Source organism: Emys orbicularis, chromosome 7 (genome assembly GCF_028017835.1).
Source record: "Emys orbicularis isolate rEmyOrb1 chromosome 7, rEmyOrb1.hap1, whole genome shotgun sequence".
Classification (NCBI taxonomy): Eukaryota; Metazoa; Chordata; order Testudines; family Emydidae; genus Emys; species Emys orbicularis.
In genome coordinates, this window is record NC_088689.1 from 11,431,467 (window position 1) to 11,439,239 (window position 7,773).

Genomic DNA, 7,773 nt, shown 5'->3' on the forward strand with positions numbered 1-7,773 from the left:
TATAGATACACCTCTACCCCGATATAACGCTGTCCTCGGGAGCCAAAAAATCTTACCGCGTTACAGGTGAAACCGCGTTATATCAAACTTGCTTTGATCCGCCAGAGTGTGCAGCCCCGTCCCCCTGGAGCGCTGCTTTACCGCGTTATATCCGAATTCGTGTTATATCGGGTTGTGTTATATCGGGGTAGAGGTGTATATGCTTTTCTACTAACACCTGGCACAGAACTCTGATGATTTCATTATTTTTAACAGCCTTAATAAAAAAACCTAGTATAACTATCCACAGGAATTTTTGCACTGGATTTTTTAAATATCCGCAAAAGCAGGTTTTGTATATTTAATACTATAATGTATATATACAGACACAAAATTATTTATATTTATACATATATTTTAAAATAAAATTAAAACAATGATATAGATAGTCATGTTAGGTTTTGTTAAAAAATAAAAGAAGTTTTTGATTAAACTTAAAATATGTATCTAAAAACAAAATAGATGTCTCTTTAAGAAGGTTGTTAAAAATACTAGAATGAGCAAAGGTTTCAGGGTCACTGGAAGAGAGCTGTGAATTCTTTCATAAAGTCCAATGCAATCCTGAGTATTTTGCTATATGTTTGTTATTTTATCATAATCAACAGTTCGTAGAGTCTCTGTGCTTTGTTGTTTGATGTTTTGAATATTTTTATTTAAGCTCTATATGACAAATGCGAAGCTGGGGTGTTATGATTAAAGAAAAACTAGAAGGCCAAGGTTAATGTGCTAAGTGAATGTATCTTGTAAATGTGGCTTGTTAGTCTGATTTTTATAAGATGTGTGGTCATGACTTCAATAAAAAAACCCGACATGGTACTAGAATGGCCTAAATACCTTCAGACAGGGTTATATTTGAAGACTCTTTCTCATATGTAAAAGAATCACACGAAATGAAGCCCACAGCATAGGTTATTTTTAGTGAGGCAGTAATCCACTACACGGTGATTTTAATACTTTGCTGTTATTGCACATAGCTCTTCTTTGTGGTTTATCTCTGAGAACTCCACAAAGGTGTGGAGTGACCTTGATTATCAATCACACTGTTTAACAAATAGGAAACGGAGGCATGTGGGGGGGGGGTGGGTGGGTGGCTTAAAATCACTTGCACAAACAAGGTCACACAGAGACTGACTTCAGAGTCAAGGAATGAAACCCAGATCTATTTACTCCTATCCCATTGCTCAGTCCACTTAAACCCCTGGTACTCTTTAGATCACAGCTCAGTAACAGTACCATAAGACTATGAGGCTGTTGTTTTTTGTTTTCCTTTCTGTGTAAGAAGCAGAGCTGGTTGCTGATACAGCGGCTGGCATTGTTATTTGAGATTATAAACTTTCCCCTTTTGAATAGTATTTCTGTGTGTGAGTCAAGGCTGGAGTCTGCCAGCTTGGGGTGGGGGTGGGGTAGGGGTGAAGAACTGCTTGGCAAGCTAGGCTTTCTCCAAAAAAAGGGTGGGAGGGAATCACTCCAAACTCACAGGAATAGGTGAAAGCAAGGGAGGCTGGAGACTAAGATGAGATGCAATCCTTACTGCATGAGCATAACTATGAGTGCTATTGGCAGCTTTGTAGGCCTAGCCAGTTACCCTAGAGAGAAAACAATAAAAAAAAACCCCAACCTGTAACAGGGATTAGAGTTTGGAGGCAGACAGGAGGCAGCAACAAGGGGATTAGAAGATGTGGAGAATACTCAGATGAAGTTCCTTGCTACACACTTTTGCTATTTACATTTTTTGGAGTTGCTGCTCTTCTTTACATGATTCGGAGAATAAGATGAGATATGGTAATTCCATTTTCAGACAGTCTCTGTGAGCCCTGGACAAAGTGTCATTATTTTTTTCCCCTGTAGGATATAAAAGTCAGTTAGGAATCCATGCTAATGGGGTTCCTGCAAGAGCCTCAATTTCTGGTCATTGAACTGGCCGGGTAATTATATCACAAGTAGTGATTGCTAATCAAAGAAAATAACAAATAAATGATCGCTTACATGGTGCTTTTCATTCTATATTTAATCCTTTTAACAACCCTATTAAGTAGGTATAATTATCCCTGTTCTGCTGCTGGGGAAACTGAGGTGAAGAAAGTTAAGGCCAAAGGGAGGGCTGTTCAAAAGCATTAAATGGACTTAGGAGCACAACTCCTACTGAAAGTCAGTAGCACATGTGTTCCTAAATCACTTCGTTGTGTTTGAAAATTCAACCCAAAATATTAATGCTTTAGGCACCTCAAGTTAGGCATCTAAATCCATATTTAGGCACTTCAGTATACTGAGGGATTTTCAGAGATGACAACTGCTCACAGCTCCCTCTGAGGCCTAGTCTACACTAGGCGTTTATGTCGAATTTAGCACCGTTACATCGAATTAACCCTGCACCCGTCCACACCACGAAGCTATTTAGTTCGACATAGAGGTCTCTTAAATTCGACTTCTGTACTCCTCCCCAACGAGGGGAGTAGCGCTAAATTCGACATGGCCATGTCGAATTAGGCTAGGTGTGGATGGAAATCGACGGTAATAGCTCCGGGAGCTATCCCACAGTGCACCACTCTGTTGACGCTCTGGACAGCAGTCCGAGCTCAGATGCTCTGACCAGCCACACAGGAAAAGCCCCGGGAAAATTTGAATTCCTTTTCCTGTCTGGGCAGTTTGAATCTCATTTCCTGTTTGGACATCGTGGCGAGCTCAGCAGCACTGGCAACGATGCAGAGCTCTCCAGCAGAGATGGCCATGCAATCTCAGAATAGAAAGAGGGCCCCAGCATGGACTGATCGGGAAGTCTTGGATCTCATCGCTGTGTGGGGCGATGAGTCCGTGCTTTCCGAGCTGCAATAGAAAAGACGGAATGCAAAGATCTACGAGAAGATCTCTAAAGCCATGGCAGAGAGAGGATACAGCCGGGATGCAACGCAGTGCCGCGTGAAAATCAAGGAGCTGAGACAAGGCTACCAGAAGACCAAAGAGGCAAACGGACGCTCCGGATCCCAGCCCCAGACATCCCGTTTCTACGAGGCACTGCATTCCATCCTAGGTGCGGCCACCACCACTACCCCACCACTGACCGTGGACTCTGAGGATGGGATATTGTCGACGGCTGGTTCCTCGGAGATGTTAGCGGACGGGGAAGATGAGGAAGGAGATGAGGAGGACGAGGCAGTCGACAGCGCTTACAACGCTGATTTCCCCGACAGCCAGGATCTCTTCATCACCCTTACAGAGATCCCCTACCAACCGTCCCCAGGCGTTAACCTGGACACAGAATCAGGGGAAGGATCAGTCAGTAAGTGTTTTAAACATGTAAACATTTATTTTTAACAGAACAGGAATATTAACAATATTAACAATGGCTTTTTCATGATTACTTTGCCCTAGGCGCTTCACGTTTCAGTCCTTGGCAGTGCAACTACTGAAAAAAAATCTAACAATGTCCGGTTTAGCATGATTGTTTTGCCCTAGGCGCTCTACTGTTTAGTCCCTGCCAGTGCAGCTACAGTAAAATCCGGTCTATATGTCCGGGGATAGAGCAGAAATCCTCCTGGGACATCTCCACGAAGCTCTCCTGGAGGTAATTGGAAAGCCTTTGCATCAGGTTCCTGGGGAGAGCGGCCTTATTGGGTCCTCCGTGGTAGGAAACGTTTCCGCGCCAGGAGACAATCAAGTACTCGGGGATCATTGCCTTGCAGAGCATGGCGGCATACGGCCCTGGTCTTTGCAGGCTTTCCCGAAGCATCCGTTCTTTCTCCGTCTCTGAAATCCTCATCAGAGTGATGTCGCTCATGGTGACCTGCTTTGAATTAGGTAGGGGAATGTTAGTATTGGGACTGCTTGCCTGTTCCTTTACAGAACTGTAACCGGCGGTTTAGAGCCACGCGGTGGAGGCGGGAGAGGAGCAGCATACAGGGATCTTTCCCTGGGACAGCCGCGAGGGGGTGGGACAGGGGCAGAGTTCATGCTTGCCGGATTGCTGGCAGCAGGGACTGGCATTGCTTTGAACGTGAAAGGAGGCCAGTGCTGCTATTAAAGTTTTAAGCAGCCACAAGTCTACGGCTTACCATGTCAGCCTGTTACCCAAATTCCGCTGTCCTGTCCCGCTTGTCTGATCTGCACTGCAAGACCCCAGGCACTGAATGCGAAGGCCGAAAATTCGACCTTGTCCTGAGTGCGCATGTGATAGGTGCTGTGCATGGTCTTGTTCACAGAGAAAGACTATGTTCTTTGTTCAACCAAAAATTTATCTTTCTGAGGAATTCACTCCCTTTTTCCCATCCCACAGCTGTGACTGTCTCCCGAACTACCCTGGCATCACACTCCCAGAGGCTAGCGCAGATTAGGCGTAGGAAGAAGAGGACACGGGAGGACATGTTCTCGGAACTTATGGGCTGGTCCTGAGCCCAGGCAGCCCAGCAGACCCAGTGGAGGGAGAACTTGTCCCAAATGCACCGATCACACATGGAACGGGAGGAGAGGTGGCGGCAGGAAGACCAGCAGGCGACTCAAATGCTGCTTGGACTAATGAGGGAGCAAACGGACACGCTCCGGCACCTTGTGGATGTTCTGCAGGACCGGAGGCAGGAGGACAGAGCCCCGCTGCAGTCTATCTCTAACCGCCCTCCCCCGCCACAAAGTCCCATACCCCCCTCACCCAAAGTCCCAAGAAGGAGGGGCGGCAGAGTCCGTGAAAACTCTCACTCCACCCCTGCAGACTGCTCAAGTACCAGAAGGCTCTCATTCCCCAAAATTTGATAAGTCCTTTCCTTCCCGCCTTACCCAAGCCCCCGTCCCAGTTTCATCCCCCAGTTTCATGTGTAGTTGCTAATAAAAAATATGTTTCTGTTAATTACTGTTTCCATCATGTTCTTTTAGAGGAGAGTCTGTTTGAAGGGGGGGAAGGGGGTTGGTAATTGGACAGGACAGTCACCTTTACCAGGGTACAGACGCGGGGGCAGGTTCAGCAGCAGGGCACACACACATTGCATTCACTAGTTACCCTGGTCAGTCTGTGAGGTGGTTTTCATGTTCTGTGGGGGGGGCTATGTGACTTTGTGGCGGGGGAGGGCGGTTAGAGATCTTATGCAGCGGTCCTTATCCTGGATCACAGAGCCACGCAGCAGGGGATCTGTAACCGTCCTCCTCCTGCCACAAAGTCACATAGCCCCCCCACACACAGAGTCCCGAACAGGAGGGGTGGCAGGCTCCGTTGAAACAACCAGTCCACCAGTGCAGAGCCTGTCATTCCTGGAGTTTAGAAGCGTCCTTTGCATCACTACACTACACCCGCTCCCCACCACAGTCTGCGTCCCAGGTTCAACACTTTCCCGCGAAAAGAGTAATAAAGAAAACGGTGTTCATTAACAAATTTCAAGTGATTTTATTTTTAAACGTGTGTTGGAAGGGGGGGAACGGGGTGAACGGGGTATGTAACTGGAGAGGATAGTGAACATTTACTGGGTAAAGAAACGGGGGCAGGTTCAGCTTCTCTGTAAACAAACTTAATAGTCACAGAATGCCCTGCTCACTCAGGAACCTAGCTTTCAAAGCCTCCCGGATGCACAGCGCGTCCCGCTGGGCTCTTCTAATCGCCCGGCTGTCTGGCTGGGCGTAATCAGCAGCCAGGCTATTTGCCTCAACCTCCCACCCCGCCATAAAGGTCTCCCCCTTGCTCTCACACAGATTGTGGAGCACACAGCAAGCTGCAATAACAATGGGGATATTGGTTTCGCTGAGATCAGAGCGAGTCAGTAAGGTTCTCCATCTCCCCTTGAGACGTCCAAAAGCACACTCCACCACCATTCTGCACTTGCTCAGCCGGTAGTTGAAGAGTTCTTTTTCAGTGTCCAGGGCGCCTGTATAGGGCTTCATGAGCCAGGGCATTAGCGGGTAGGCTGGGTCCCCGAGGATGACTATAGGCATCTCCACATCCCCAAGAGTTATTTTGTGGTCCGGGAAGTAAATACCTTCCTGCAGCCGTCTAAACAGACCAGAGTTCCTGAAAACACGAGCGTCATGAACCTTGCCCGGCCATCCGACGTTGATGTTTGTAAAACGTCCCCTATGGTCCACCAGTGCTTGCAGCACCATTGAAAAGTAGCCCTTTCGGTTAATGTACTGGCTGGCCTGGTGGTCCGGTCCCAGGATAGGGATGTGAGTTCCATCTATAGCCCCACCGCAGTTTGGGAATCCCATCCCGGCGAAGCCATCTATGATGACCTCCATGTTTCCCAGGGTCACTACCTTTGAGAGCAGTAGCTCAACGATTGCGTTGGCTACTTGCATCACAACAACCCCCACGGTAGATTTGCCCACGCCAAAGTGGTTCGCGACTGACCGGTAGCTGTCCGGCGTTGCAAGCTTCCAGAGGGCTATGGCCACTCGCTTCTGGACAGTCAGGGCTGCTCGCATCCGGGTGTCCTTGCGCTTCAGGGCAGGGGACAGCAACTCACAAAGTTCAAGGAAAGTTCCCTTCCGCATGCGAAAGTTTCGCAGCCACTGTGATTCATCCCAGACCTGCAGCACTATGCGGTCCCACCAGTCCGTGCTTGTTTCCCGGGCCCAGAATCGCCGTTCCACAACATCAACATGACCCATTGCCACCATGATGTCCTTGGCGCGGGGTCCCGTGCTTTGTGACAGGTCTGTGCCACTCTCAGACTTCAGGTCCTCACCGCGCTGCCGTAGCCTCCTCGCCCGATTTCTCAGCATCTGCCTCTGGGAAAGGTGGACGATAAGGTGCGAGGTGTTGACAACGGCCATAACTGCAGCGATGGTCGCAGCGGGCTCCATGCTCGCAGTGCTGTGGCGTCCGCGCTGTCACTGACCAGAAAAGTGCGCGAACTGATTTCCTGCCGGCGCTTTCAGGGAGGGAGGGCGGGAGTGACTGTTGGATGACGACAGTTACCCAAAACCACCCTCGACACATTTTTTTCCCCAAGAAGGCATTGGGGGCTCGACCCAGAATTCCAATGGGCAGCGGGGACTGCGGGAACTGTGGGATAGCTGCCCACAGTGCACCGCTTCCAATGTCGACGCTTGCCCCGTTAGTGTGGACTCACAAAGTCGAATTACTGTCCTTAGTGTGGACACACACGTTCGACTTTGTAATATCGATTCCACATATTCGATTTAAGTAAAATCGAACTACTCTCATAGTGTAGACATACCCTGAGGAGCTCAGGACCACAGAAGACCTGGTTGTAGACGACAACCTTTGTTCGAGTGATTATGGGGTAATTCAGTTTAAATGAAATGGAAGGATAAACAAAAATAGGGATGCAACTAGGGTCCTTGATTTCAAAGGGGCAAACTTTAAAAAATAAAGAGAATTAATTAGGGAAGTGGATGGGTGAGCCTGGACTGTTTTTTGGGCTGCAGGGTTATTTTGTTTGCCTTTTTCGTCTTGGACTGCTATGTGCCTGAGGGGTGAGGGGCCTCCTCTCTAAGACAACTGGCAGACCACTCCCCACACTCCAGACTGGCTCTAGAGTGATGACTATGTTCAAGAAAGGATATTGGGGGACATTCTGAAGGGGTGCCCCTTGAGGTATAACCTGTCACATGCCTCCAAACTGCATTTGGGATTCATAGCATTTAAGACCAGAAGAAATCATCTACTCTGACCTCCAGTATATCACAGGACATTAAATTTCACCCAGTTACCCCTGCATTGAGCCCAGTAACTTGTGTTTGGTTAAAGCATCTTATCCAAAAAGGCATCTGGTCTTGATCTGAAGGCATCCAGAG